The sequence below is a fragment of the Caretta caretta genome, chromosome 21 (genome assembly GCF_965140235.1).
Source record: "Caretta caretta isolate rCarCar2 chromosome 21, rCarCar1.hap1, whole genome shotgun sequence".
Taxonomy (NCBI): domain Eukaryota; kingdom Metazoa; phylum Chordata; order Testudines; family Cheloniidae; genus Caretta; species Caretta caretta.
Window position 1 is genome coordinate 12369936 of NC_134226.1, and position 14786 is coordinate 12384721.

Sequence of the window (14786 nt, forward strand, 5' to 3'; positions counted from 1 at the left end):
GACAATCTGTATTTTTTATTTTTTAAATGTCACCCCGTGATGGTGGTTATTTATTGCTGTTGTTGCCCCGAAGGCCCAGAGGGGCAGGAGGCGTGGTGCCTGGGTCTCTGTGAGAAGCCGCATGGGTATTTGATGACAGCGGGTTAGCATTCCAGGAGCGTCACACAGCCCCAGGCCCTGTAAAATACACCTCCTGGGAAAGAAGCCCCGATCAGGCAGTGACAAACCAATCCCCAGATAACATGCTGCAGCCTCACATTCAGGCTACGTCTACACTAGGATGACCAGATAGCAAGTGTGAAAAATCAGGACAGGGGATGGGGGGTAATAGGAGCCTATATAAGAAAAAGCTCCAAATATCAGGATTGTCCCTATAAAATCGGGACATCTGGTCACCCTAGTCTACGCTGCAAAGTGAAGGTGTGACTGTAGCACGGGTAGTAACCTAGCTAGCACGGGTCACAACAGTAGTGAAGATGTGATGGCACGCCAGGGGTTCTGGGTACGTACTCCGGTTGCTAGTGTGCACTGAAGCCCGGGCTGCTAGGTCTTCACCACTGTGGTCAGCTCCGCTAGCTAGCTGAAAGCTAGCCCGGGTTTGCTACAATCACACCTGCACTCTGCATTGGCAATTGTGGGCACCCTCTTACTTAACCTTTCTTGAGCAAATCCCTTAATGCCTCTTTGGAACAGAACCCAAATCCCCAGTCAGTGCTCTAACTCCATGGCCGTTCTTCCTAGGCCAGCTCTTGGCTCTGCTATTGGCTTGGGCGTGGGCCCAGCAAAGCACTTAAGCACATGCTTAATTTAAGCGGGTGACTCATCCTCATGCCTTCAGTTGAGGCTTACTGTTAAGCAGGCGCTTAAGTGTTTGGCTGGCTTGGTTCCATAGCGCACGGAGGCCATTAAGCGAAACACAGGATGGGAACCTCAGACGTCGGTGGGTTCAGAATCTAGATGCAGCTGGCACCTGTTTTTATTTGGGCTGAAGCGATGTAGCTTTGAACAACCCCAGAACCTTCGAGGCACGTGACTGTTGTCACCTGGGGCCAAACAGTGCAGCTTGCGAGCATCTGGGGAAATGTGATTGTGAAACCAGCTAATAGTGAATCTAGGGAAAGGCCCAAAGTGTGGGGCAGGGTGGGGGGAGAAATCTGAGCTCCAGACTTTGTGGCTCACTGAAAGCAGTCGCTCCATCTCCCAGAAAAGTCTAAGAAGGCACCTGAAAATGTATCGTACGTTATTTCGTATCATATCAATTAGGCAGAGGGGAAAAAACGTGCCTGACCTGCTAGACTGACAAGTATTTTGATGCTGGAGTATAATAGCCAACAGTTCAGTGGGAAAACTCATTAACCAAATTAGCCTCCCGCAGGTGAGTTCTGACCCGGGAAAGGGCACCAAGGAATAGAAGCTCTTTTAATTTAATTTTAAATTATTCTGAAATACTCTCAAGCGTTCAGACCCCTGGAGCTTTCATTTATTTGAGTTTCAACCTGAGCGGCTTGGAAAGGAAACGCCAGGTTGGAACAGACTGGTGACTTATCTAGGCTAGTGACTAAGCCTGGCTGTTGGGGAGCTGGTCATAATGCAATTAACTAGGCTGTGCCCTCTCATAGCGCGGTAGGAGGTTTCATGTTTCTATCACCCAGGAAGTAAGTGGGCCACTATCTGTTTATCACCAGTACCTGTAGGGCTCCCACGGTCAGAGTGTGTGAGCACTTCACAACCTGGGCAGCAGGGCAGTACTTTTATCCTCACTTTTCAGATGGGGACCTGAGGCCTAGCTCCTCAAAGGGATTTAGGATCCCAGGTGAGTTAGGAACCTAAATACCTTTCAGGATCAGGCCCAGAGAGATTAAACAATAATAAGTAGCTCTTAGAAAGTGGCTTTACAAAGGAAGGAAGCCTCGTTGTCCCCATTTTAGAGGTGGGAAAAATGAGGCACAGGGACTTAGCTGAGGTCACACAGCAGCAAAGCAGAGAATAGAAGCCAGATTACCTGAGTCTCAGTCCAGTGCTCTGTCCACTAGGCCATACTGCCACCCTTGTCCAAGCTCACCCAAGAAGTCTGTGGCAGAGGAGGGAGTTGAACAAGGGTCTCCTGAGTCATAGTCTAGTGCTCTACCCTCCTGGACAAGCCTTCCTCTGTCAGCTCCTCTTTTCTCCTAATTGGAACTGGATAAGTTGGGTCTGGATCCAGTGCCTGCTAGGTGGAAAGACTTCCACTGACTTCAGTGGGCACTGGATAATGCCCTTTGTGGCCATTAATCAATAGCCTTTGCAGCTCTAATAATATGTAATTAGATGTTTAATTCAGCCTCAAGCTTCCAGGGTGTGTGAGCTGATCTGTCAGACCAGCAGCTGCAGTTTTAAAATGGTTTGAGTCCTTACGCGCGTGATAGACAATGATTGATTTCTGTAGCAGCTTCCAAAACACGCAGGGGCTTTGCGGTGTCGTAGCCCACAGCATCATAGAAGAAAAGTAGCTATGATCCTTTTTAAACATTACCTACCTGATCTTTGCAGCTTTCAAGAGGCCACCAAACAGACTTTCATGTCAAGTGATAACGTGGAGACCTCCTGGGGAGAGGAAATGGAGGGTAGCCTAGGGAAACAATACCTAGCTAGATTACTTACTAAAAGTTCTAAGATTCCATTCCTGGTCTATCCCCGGCAAAGACCCAGCATACAGACAGGTTTCAGAGGAACAGCCGTGTTAGTCTGTATTCGCAAAAAGAAAAGGAGTACTTGTGGCACCTTAGAGACTAACCAATTTATTAAATAAATTGGTTAGTCTCTAAGGTGCCACAAGTACTCCTTTTCTTTCAGCATACAGACACACAGACCCTTTGTTTCTCTCCCTCCTCCCAGCTTTTGAAAGTATCTTGTCTCCTCATTGGTCATTTTGGTCAGGTGCCAGCGAGGTTACCTTTAGCTTCTTAACCCTTTACAGGTGAGAGGAGCTTTAGAAAGACGCCACCTCCATCAACCTGATACTCCGAAGCTGACACAGACCAGCACAAGGCTGAAATAAAGGGCGGAAATTGGTGGACACCTGATGGCCTGAGAGTGCAGGAGGAGAGCGAGAGAAAGAAGAGGTAATGGTAACCATTGGGTCAGTGGAGACTTATTTACTCAGTTATGTGACCGGTGACTTTTTATTACCCATGTCAGGTGATCGAAGCTAGGAATGAAAAGTCCAATCTCTGAGTAGCACTACCGTGTGTCATGGCTTTATTACATCCTTGGTAGCGTCCCTGCCCCTTGGCCCTGATCATTGAAGTCAATGGAAAGATTCATAGTGACTCCAGTGGATTTTGGATCAGACCCCCTATCATTATGCATAGGGGTGGGTCCCAGTAATCCCAGTTCTAGCGGCCGCTCCACTGGTTGTTCTGTGAGATGAGAAATAACCTCATTAAGGTTCCTGGGGGGAGATTTGTCGTAGGCAGAGAGGGCAGCGGGGTCCCAACTCCCATTGGAAGATAATGAGAGATGGGTGCCTTCCTCCCAGATGTGCCTTTAGCACTCTCCCACATCAGCGCGTACTCCATCCGAGGCATGCCAGTCCCACCGAGGCCAGTGGGATGATTCACATGCTTGAAGTTAAGCATGTGCTTACGTATTTGGCGGAATTAGGGCCTAAGGCCTTAGAGTCCAAGGTCCACTGACATCAACGCAAAGCATTGGAGAAGGCCCCTTCTAGGTAAAGAAATTCACGCCAGGAGACTTGCTCTGGGGCAGCATGAAGACTGAAGGGTCAGTGGCCATGCGTGCAAGCCAGCCTTGATGCTGTGTGTTTCTTCTCCCCTGTGCCGGCTGAGCAGCAGCACCTGGATGCAATGGGGCGCGGGAACTGAATTTCCCAGGCTGCAGTCAGGCCTTTAACATTATTTGAATGCATTTTTTTAGTCTTTATTACATCAGCAGTCACCTCAGGCGTGAATTTGTGACCTTTAATCAAAGCTCTCCACTACCTGACCCTCTCTCAGGCAGAAACTTTGTGCCCATTATAATGTTGATTAACTGTGTGTTGCTGGTGGAGAAGGAAAGGAGACTGAAAAGAGATAAATTGTACAAAGTGCCTGACTATATTTGGATGTGATGTTATGGTACGCTCTGAACTAATTTAGTGACTCCTCCTAACCTTCTTATGAAGGTCACCCCATATGGGGTGAAGTGTCCTCATTTGAAGGAGCCTCAGCCTTCGGCGTGGGAAGATTGATGTGTCCAGCGTGGGCGGGTGGAATACATGCGATCCCATTTCCATTGGGACAAGGGCTCTGGGGAATGATCGCCATTTCAGGCCAGCTGACGCTAGGACTGTGAGCTGTGGAGTACTCTGCTGTCAGCTGACGTGTGCCACGAAGATAGATCAAAAGGGTGCTGGATACCGGCTGGTTTGGAGGACAAATGGCTTTTTGGACAAATCCAAACAGTTTTGTGAAACAGTTTCATGTTTGAAATTTTCTGTTTTTTTCCCCTTCGACCAAAGGATTTGAAATGAAAATGTTTGATTCTGATTAAGAACCAGTCTGGGGGCATTACGGGCCTTTCTCTCCAGTGGAGAACTGAAGGGAAGGGGATGGCAGAAAACGGAGGGGAACCCCTACACCAACTGTTTGCCCATTTCAATTATGTGTGATGTGAATCAACATAACAATAATTTTAAAAAATGGTTGAAATCCTTTTGTTGAAAAATCTGGAAAAATTTCCAAACAAAACGAACATTTTTCATTTCACTCAAGATTTTTCATGGGAAAAATACCCAGGGGCTTGGGTTTTTTTTTCTTTTTGACCAGCCCTAATTGATTGGCTGGCAGTGCCTACAGTGATCCCCAGTTGAACTGTCAACCATCGCCACAGAGCGCCTTCACTAGGGCCCCGATCCTGCCATCAGCTCCATGCTAGCAGACCCCTGTGCCGGGCTGGAGCCCCAGTAGGCAGGGGTCTGCCCTCTCAGAGAGCATTGCAGGCTAGAAGGCTAATGCCACCAAAGAGCGATTCTCACTGGCTTAGTGTATCTGGGGGCTTCTGGCTGGGGGTGAGCAGTAACATGCTTTGTGGGCTCTGGCAAGGCAGCATTTTCCAGCAGACAGATGATGGTTTTGGTGTGGTGGCATTTTATGCCCATCTCTTAGGACAAAATGTGGCTTATCGTCTAAAAAAGGAACGTTTTCTGGTTTCCTTTCAATAGCATCTCTTCCCCCGCCCCCATTTTTCCTCCAAAGATTTATCTCAGCCCATTTCCTTTTAATGGAAGGAATCATTTAGGTCTCCGTTATTACAGCCTTTCAGGCTTAATGCTTTAATAAAGTCCTGATCTTATCTGCAGAAGAGGGCTGCAAATATGGTTGCATTTAGCGAGCTGTTTATTGTAACGAATGCGGGATGAGAGAGGAGTAATACAATTTTCCCATGTTAATTCCATAACTGCTTCGTTCAGGATCCAGGATCAACCCTGAAATTTACTTTCTTGTTATTCAGTTTCACTGAGAGCCTCTTGAAGTATGTCTTTAGAAAAATAAAAGATGGGGAGGTGGGAATATTTTAAAATTATTATTATTTATTATACGTCTTATATGATAGCACCTTGAGGCCCCAACCAGGAATAGGGTCCCATTGTGCAGATGCTGCACACCCTCATAGCGAGAGGCAGTCCCAGCCCCAAAGAACTGCAGCTCAAAGACAGATAAAGGGTCGGAAACTGAGGCATAGAGAAGTTAGGTGTCTTGCCCAAAGTCGTGCATCAGGCCAGTGGCTGAGCTGGGAACAGAAACCAGGGCCCGTGACTTCTGATCCATTAAAAGCAGATCAGATAACGGATTTGAACGAGCGTCTGATCTATAAACAGGCTTGGGACCCCCAGGCATGATTGGGAGAGGTGCTGAGGCCCACAGCTCCCATTGACGTCCACTGAAGTTGTGGGTGCTCAGCGCCTGTGACAATCGGAGCCGCCACGGACTAAATCCTCCTCCTCTTATGTTGCTACAACTCTACTGAAGTCAGTGGGACTGCACCAGTGTAAATGAGAGAATTTAACGCTCTCTCTTCATTCTCTCTAGGTCAGCGGTCCCCAGTCCTTTTCTGGTTGAGCACCAGTTACCGAGGATTAGGTACTTCTGCTAGGACCTCTCAATCCATGCCTGGCGAAGTTGCCACCATCTTTGGAATCCCACCCCCCCACCTTTCTGTTTTCTCTCTGTTGTCCTTTCCTGCCTCTGGTCTGCCTTGAGGACTGATGTCCAGATCTTCAAAGATCTATTGGTTTCAGTGGGGACTTAGGCACCAAACTATGCTTGAGGATCTATGCCTGAGCCCTTCCCTGGTTTATACACACAATGCTTCAAAAGGACGTTGCAAATGGTCAATATCCCATTGGTACTGATGAACCCACGCCACTGCAAGAAATGGCTTGGAAACACTTGTGCGATTAGAGCCAAGGCTGGGGAGTTGGGGATGGGGAGAGGTTCGTTCCTGGTGAGAAAATGCAGCTTCTTGGTATGGACTGTTTGGAGCATTCACCCAGCCTGGGTTCACCCCCTGCCTTGTTTGGTTACATTGACAACTAGAGCTGGGTGATGTTTTTCAGCTGATACGTTTTTTCCAGCAACAAAGGCAGATTTGGGTCGACCGAAACGTTTGGCAAATTCGTGGTGAGTTCAGCGAATTGCTTCGGTCGCAGCGGGAAACGAAATCGGCAGTGTTGAAATGGTTCCTAATGTTTCAATTTTTCGGGCGACATTCCCAAGGGGAAGAGTGGGAGGAGGTCCCCAATAGCCCAGTGCTTAGGGAACTCACCTGGGATTGGAGAGGCCGGTTTGAATCCTTGCTCTGGAGTGGAGCCATGAACACAGGTTTCCCCTATTCCTGGTGAGTGCCCCAGTCACTGGGCTATCGGGTATTCCGGGGTGGGGTTCTCCATCTGTCCTGTTGAAACATTTCCACTGCGTATAAAATACTTGAACAGCCATTGGGCCAGAGAGAGAGAAATGCGAATGACTCTATAGCAGTGGTTCTCAACCTGCGGCCCGCGAGCCGCTTGCGGCCCAATTCAGCACAGAGCTGCGGCCTATGTGACATCCTCAGGGCCAGACAGGTAGTACTGGATGTGGCCCCCAGTGGTAAACGGGCTGAGAACTACTGCTCGATAGCAGGTGCGCTAGAAATGCATTGTTAGAGATTGGTACAGGAGAGGGTCGCTCAGCTCACCTGTCAGGGAGCAGGTCCATGTTCCCTAGCTCACAAGAGTGTCATGTCCTGGCTACTGTGCATGTGCATTCCTGCCCTCTACTGGCCAGAATGAGATCTGCTCAACCGTGTGTCACAGGCCCTGTATGGCCGAGAGCCTGCATTCTCGCTGCGGTGGCAGGGGCCTGTGCTTTGGGTACAGGAGGCTCAGGGTTCTTCTGCTGTTGGGAAAAGTCCTGAACAGGTGCCGCATAGCAGCAGCCATTAAATCTGAAGTGTTACAATATCCTATTAAACAACATCAGCTCTCACTCACGAGTGGCCCCTCCTGGCCAAATCCACCTCTACTTTGCCATGGTAAATGACTTCTCAGAAACAGTTGAGTCAGGAAATCGACACCATCAGCAACCCTGCTCAGGATAACGTCATTAATTCCACGTCGTTCCATGCTCCCTCCTTTCCTTCTTGGGTCCCTCATTCCCGGTCTTTGTTCCACATCCGGCCCTCAGGAGGTTGATGGGTTAGGGGGTGTCAAACAGCCACTTCTCTGTCCTGGCACTGCGTTTGTATGTGCTGTAAATTGTCTAGCTTTTCTTCTAGGGGGGCGGGGGAAGAGAGAGAAACAATGAAGACTTGCTCTGCGCAAAGGCAATTGGGGAATGCTGACCTGGGTGTGCCATAAGCAGCCTTTTGTATGTCTACTTATACACGGAGCCTTTTGTTTTTTTAACATAGGAAACTGAAGTAGCCCTTTTGCCAGAGAATTCAAATGTGACGAGCTGAGAACACTGATTCCCCTCCGCTCATCCCCAGAAGCCATGTAATTTCATGCAGCTTCCTTCCCCTCCATTGTGCAGGCTGATGTAGCGATAACAGAAATAAAAACCCGAAGACCTTTCTTTCTTTCAGATCTGGCTGGCACGTTAATTGCATTCTTCAGTCTGGCGCTGTCCCAGTACAATTAAAATTCTAATAGATCAACAATTACAGCCCTGTACTGTGGGGAAGGATTAAATTGATCCCTGTTAACGTGGGGACTCTGAACAGCGGGGAGTTGGGGATGTCTTCACTGCTGTTACGCGTTGCGACGTTTTGGCCTGGTCTACACTATGAAGTTAGGTCCACGTCAGTTGCCTTGTGTTACCCAATGGGTGCATGTGTCTACACTCAGATTTGTCTCTGGCTAATGATGTCAGAGCCCTGTGACAGCGATGTGGTGAAACCACCTCCCCGAATGGCATACTGACATTGACTCAGTGCAACTGTAGACATTGCCCGACCTGCACTTACCCTAACAGTCCTTCAGCAGCTGGTCCACATTCCCTGCGACAATCACAATTTAAAACTCCACAGAACCCAGGGATCAAGAGCTCTGCATGTCCCCACGTACTTTGCTCACAAAGACCCTAGAGTTAAGGTGATGCATGGCAGAGGTTAGGTGGTCAATGCTCTGCCCCCGCGTCACGTCTTGTCTTTCTTCTCTAAGCTCTGATCGCCACCCCTGTCCCTTTCTATTCCTGACCAGCCGTGGAGCTGATTGACGAATATAAACTTTCGCTGAGCAGCGACGTGGCCATACGCCCCAGCGAACGTTCTGACCGGCGCCCACAGAGAAACGCCGCTGTGCATTGTGCCGGGGCTTCGTGTGTGACTGTTACCAAACGCTACAGGCCGGCGTGGCTGAAAAGGAAGGTTCAGAAGACCTGAAACAAGCAAACAAGGTGCCTTTAGCACTGGGCATGTGCCCTCAAAGCCCACATCAACCGTGGCGTGGATGCAAACGGCTTTCTAAGTCCCTAAAGGGAGATTAAATTGCACTGTGAAATGCCTGGGTGATTTATCGCTCGTCACGGCGTGCTCGGCTCTCGTGGCAATTTCCAGTTGTTTCCATGGCAGAAGCCATCGCTGGAGGAGGGAGAGAGCCAATCAGCAGCCGCAAACAGCTGTCAAATGGCCAGAAGGGCTAGCCGGGTGGCTGGCTCTCCTCTTTCAGGGAACGTAGGTGGGTCTCGCGTTGCACCTTTTCTGGTCTGTTTCGGGGGGGCGGGGGAGAAGGCTGTTGTGGCTTCTGGGGAGATTCTTAAATCAAAGCCTGGGACTTGACGCTGGGGGTGGGGCATACACAGAAGCCTCATTGCACCTGTCTGCACTGCGTGGGCACCCACATGGCCCAGCTTGAACGCCCGAAGTCCTCTTCCCACAGGTGGTATGGGGGAGATTTCCGGGGGCTGGCCTCTTCTCTGGTTGTGTCAAAGTGCCTGTGAGTCATCTGTAAGGGATGGCCCTGTGGCCTTCATGTTACATGGTGGTGCAGTGCTTCCTTGGGCAGAGCCAGCAGGCAGAGGGATTTTAGGGAGAAGTTTGGGACTGTATCTGGATTAGATGGGGGAGGGGCACCAAAATTGTACAGGATTTCTACCTCCTTGGGCTGGATCTGAACCGGACCAAGAAAATCGGCCCTTTTATGGTTTTGATCTAGTTTGGTTTATGCCCAGGTGTTTGAATCCGACCCCATTTCCCCCGCCCCAAATCAAGGGTTGGGGAGGAGCATGAGAAGCTCCCTCTGGGCTCCTTTCTGCTTTAAAGCCGGAACAGCTCCACTTTCATGTAGATATATGACCGTGACCTGTGCTACAGGAGGACATTACCAGCTCGCGGCTTGATCTCCGGAGATCCTGAGCAATTGCAGCTCCTGCGGAGGTCATTGGGTGGCGCCGTCAGCACCAATCGGGTTCAAGCCCTTTGTAACGGGGTGAGGGAGAGGAATTAAAACCCTAGTTCATGCGGCTCCTGAAGGATGGACTCCTGGAAACTACTAGCCAGGAGGATGACAATGGCAGGGAACCAGAGGATCAGGACCGACTAACGATTCCCTGCATGGGTCATCAGCTGAGTTTGAAGATAGGATCTGCAGCCGCACAGCACAGGCCTCTGTCTCCTAAGCAAAAGGAGTAATTCCTTTAGGCAGTAGCACTAGTAGGCTGTTGCTCTCTGATGGATGCAACGCACATTTGTCCACTGCAACCGCCAATTCGGGGGAGAGCTCCCACAGGTTTTATCTATCTCCCCACTTCCGCCCTGCAGGGTTATTTGCCGTTGATTTGGAATATTCTGTGGTGATGCCAGGTGGTGGGCTCAGTCCCAGCTGTCTACTGGAAGCTTCCCTTTCTAGAGCATCTTCCATCCCACTGCGCTTTACAGCCTAGCAAAACAAAGCGCCCCCGAAATGCAGCTGCTTGTGGGCTGCACAAGCCGGCACACTAACCGAACCCGCAGTGGGAACAAAGCGAATGGCAGAGCCACCTGGTGACAAACCCAGTTGGGAAGCTGGTTGCCACAGTCACCATTTAGTGCATTCTTTGGATTCATTGCCCAGGGCTTCGGCGCGACACATACCCCGGCCCTGCTACGTCCATAGGGCCAGGGATGATGCAGGCTTCAGGCTTACGCATTAGCATCCCATGCTACACTGGACTCTGCTTGGGCCAGCAGCCCCCTCGGGTCTCCCTACTGTCACACAGCTGTTTCCTTTTACTCCCCATAAGTGGGCAGCACCACGGGGCAAAGTCTTCAAGGGGAGGTACTCTGGTTGTGAAACATTTAAAGAGTGGATGAGGGTTTCTAAACAGGGAATGAGAAGAAGGAGTAGAGGAAAACGGCCAGGAGAATATTTAGATTGCAAACTCTTTGCGGCTGGCACCTGCCTTCTTATACGGTTGTAAATCATCATGCAAATCTATGGCACTGAATGACTAGGGGTAATTAGAGAAGGGGAAATAGAAAGACTCACAGTATACAAATCCAGGCTCAGGAAAGCCGAATCCTTTCTGCATGTGATGTTTTCTCACTCTCTCCCAGAAGTGCCAGCAGCTCTTTAAACCCAGGACAACTCCAGGAGGTTGATGGACATTACAAAGAGGGAAGCATGCAGCAAGCTCCAAGTGCTGTGGAAAGCTGGGCTCCTGGTGGGAATCTGGGCTTTCTTTTATGAGTTCCTCCTGTAATTTCAGGTTCGTAATCTGACACGTCTGTTCTTAGGCGCTCAGAGAAGGGAACGGAAAGCCCAGTTGCTCCTTGCGCGATTGTCTTCACTCAGGGCAGGGGGTGTGTTTTCCGGTTCAGCTGGGGTTGCAGAGAGAGCTTTACAGGAAGCAGAGATGGGCTCAGCAAAAGGAAGACCCAGCTTTTGCTGGCTGCAAGCCAGGGGTGTGTTTTCGGAGGTGGGGGGCTGATTTCTTTCCAAAGATAAAGGTTGAGATTTTTGGTGGCGACTGGGGGTTTCCCATGGAATGGGAGGTCTGCGGCCTCCGTCCGGAAATTCAGCTCAAAGCTTTTGGCAAAATTCAACGCCCAACAACCAGACATATCAAACAACCCCACACTTCCAGGGGCAGCTATTGGGTTTGTGTCTCCCACAGACGAGGCTGGCTCTGTTCAAGATTGGCCCGGAGGACAGATGATGCAGTAGCAGGACCCCAGCCTTGATTTTGGTTTGGTCCTGGTTCAAGGCGAAATGCGCCTGGCTTAGGGTTTCCTTACAGCTGTGCTAGATTTCTTCATGTTATATTTTGGCCACAGGCACAACCACTGGGAGGGGAGATGGAAGGGGCAGGTTCCTCTAACTAACAGTTAGCGGTTCATTTTCCCCCTCACCCCACAGTACTGGACTTTATTATGTGGCTGCACTTCAGGATTAAACTGGATCCTTTCTTTGGGCAACTGGAACAGGCTTAGCATTTTGCTTTCTTCTCTTCCGCCCTGCTGGTATTGCAATCACTCGCTTCTGCTCTGTTCTGTTAGCAGTGGATTCAACACTGGAACACGCCGATGTCTGGAAATGAGATGTCGCTTACCACGCAGACATGCAGCAGGAGCGGGGTCTGCGGGAAAAGGTGCCTGGCCGGTTTGCTCCAGGCAGAGGTGCTGCTCTGCATTTTGAGAGGGGAAACTCTCTCCAGCGGCCTGGGCTGGTGGTGCTCTGACAAGGGGAAGCCCCTGAGGTGGCAGACACAAGTGGGGACACAGGCCTGCCTCCCTCGCGACAAGGGGAATTCTACTGGTGCAACTGTCATGTGTAAGCCAGACCTTGGTGTAGACAAGGCCACGCTGAGCCTTGCTCCTACTTGCAATCAAGGCAAAACCCAGCTTGCCGTTGTCTGGGCTCAGTCCTGGGGCAGCTATGCGGATGACTGAATCAGGGCAATACCTGAGTGTGGACAAGATTCTGGCACTTCCACTCCCCTTTTGGGGTGGGGCAGAGGGATGGATGTGGCTAACAAAATAATAGGGAGGAAGAATAGACCCCCCTCAGCCTGAGTTGTGACCTCCCAGGAGCTGCTGAGCTGGAAACTCGCAGGCCAGAGGGACAAGAGAAGGGCGTTGAGAGGTGGGTGGGCTGCTGGGAGAGAGCCGCTGGCTTCTGCTTTTTCCCACAAGATGTTGTGGGCCCATTCCCTGTCTGTCTGCTAGGTCTCCTCATTCATCAGGAAAAGCTAATATTTGCCTACACAGAAGAACCACCCTTTCCATCCACATGCCTTCAGGCACCAGTGGGATGCTAGCAGCGGAAAGGACTTGGCAAAGGGAGGGGACTGTTTTCGGGCTGAGCTTTTCCAACCTGCCTCAGAGACTTGCGGGTGCGAGCGAAGGAGCAGGTTTACAGGTCTTGACCCAGTGCTGTCCCCATCAGCTTGCAATCCAGAGAGGCGCCGCTTGCTGTCAGGAATAAATCCGGGCTGCAAAAAGCTCTGAGAAATGCCTTTTTGCAAAAGCACCAAGGGCTGGCGGCTGCTGCTGCTTAGGGAAGAGGTGTCTGGGGAGAGAGAGACAGATGCTGCAACGTGTTGCAAAGATTAACCTGTTCGTGAATCCAATGGAGGATCCGAGCAGGGAATTCGCCCGGTAGGGTCCACCAGAGACACTCCACTGGTCGCTCCCAGCCCAGCATGACGCTTGACAACTAACACTCCACCGTCTTGTCGCCTGTCTTTCAACTGGCCTGGTGAGACCGTTTTCCGAAGGTGGGGGGAGACCCTGTGCAATGATCCAGTTCAGCCTAGGTAGGTCAGTACCGTTCGCTGCCTTTTACAGAGCCGGGCGGAAATGCAGCAGAGAGACGCTAAGGTCCTGGATCCTTCAGCGAGCTCAGGGGGTGTGATGTCAGTGGAATGAATTACGCCACTTGTTCTAACTTCAGCGGAGTCGGTGCCGTGAGCGACGCCGTGTGTTCCCCCAGGAACGGCGCTGCGCCGATTGGCGATTGGGGCAGCACTTCACAGCGCCCGTGCGGATCCCTGATTCCCAACACTGTGGTCTGGCATGGGGCATTCTGGGTAATTTTCCGTGGTCTCATGGGATACTTTCAGAGTAGGCCCAGGGGAATTGTGGGAGAAGAGGCTCAAAGTCCCATGGTTTCCCAAGAGGTTTGCTTACGCTAGGACTCAGCAGTGCTCCCCACCAGTGGAAGGACACGTTGGCCACACACCAGGGCCTCAAGGCCTGATTTTCCTAATCAGCACGTGCAGAAAATTGCACACGCAATTGCCTACCTAATTTGCATGCCCCATTCCCATGTCTGCCGGGGCACACCAGGTAAGTGGGCGAGCCGATGATTATTTGTCTTGTGGTGGCACCCAGGGTGTGCTGGGCATTTGCCAAACCCAAGAGCAGATACAGTCACCACCCCAAAGTAGAGGGCAGTCCAGAACCACGAAGGCAGACGGAAGGGATATAACAGACATGCAAAGCGATCAGATGCGTGGCTTATGGCTTAAGATGGTCTAAATGAACTGCCTCCCCGCTCCAAGCCAGCGACGCCTTGCCAGGAGGGTGTTTTCCCTGATATCTGGCTTCCTAGATCTTTCCTTGCTTAATTTGATTTCCTTGCTGTTAATTCAACTACCCTTGCCTCGCCCCCTCCCTTGGGAATCCCACTCCCCCCTCCCAGTCATCACACCCAGCAGCCCAGTGATCTGGCACCATGGTGTTAACGGGGTAACGGCTGCTGGGTGGGAAAAGGGAGTAGCACCATGGGAAGGAAGGACCGGGAAAGCCAGTGTTCCTGAACCTGTTAGGGCAGCGCCCCCTCCCTCCCAGCCAAAGTCCCGAATCCCTGCGACCCCTTGACATTTACTTTATAAGGCAGAGTAAAACATGGCTCAGTGCTACCCCTAGAGACTCGGGCTGTGTGTGTGTTTTGAGGGGCTGACGGAGAATACTGCCCTTGAAGGGCCGGGGTGTGTGGGGGAGTAGGGGTGGGAGGTTTGCTTTGCTTCAGACTGTAATAATATTTTAACAGTGAGGGTAATTAACCGCTGGGCCAGTTTACCAAGGGCCATGGTGGATTCTCCATCACTGACACTGTTTAAATTGCGAGTGCATGGTGCTTTGCTAAAAGCTCGGCTCTAGGAATTATTTGGGGGCGGGTCTCTGGCCTGTGCTAGACAGGAGGTCAGATCAGTGGCTCTGGAACATTTTTCATAGTGGGGGTGCTCAAATCCAGCCCCCTTACCCTGTCGTCCCCCCTCCCCAGAGCTGGGGCCAGGAGCAGGGCTGTGTTTCCAGGACGGGGGGGACCTGGACAGGGGTAAGGA

General features: G+C 50.9%; 1 long non-coding RNA gene across 2 annotated transcripts in view; it reads left to right on the forward strand.

Moving 5' to 3' along the window:
- Positions 1-14786, forward strand: part of LOC125625016 (uncharacterized) — a 35921-nt gene that overhangs the window by 4497 nt on the left and 16638 nt on the right. The window contains exons 2-3 of one of the 2 annotated variants that reach the window (XR_012665680.1): positions 2957-3101; positions 6069-6659. This is a non-coding gene — a long non-coding RNA (uncharacterized LOC125625016). The remainder of the gene's footprint in view (positions 1-2956; positions 3102-6068; positions 6660-14786) is intronic. The other variant, XR_007353446.2, reaches the window with a different exon arrangement.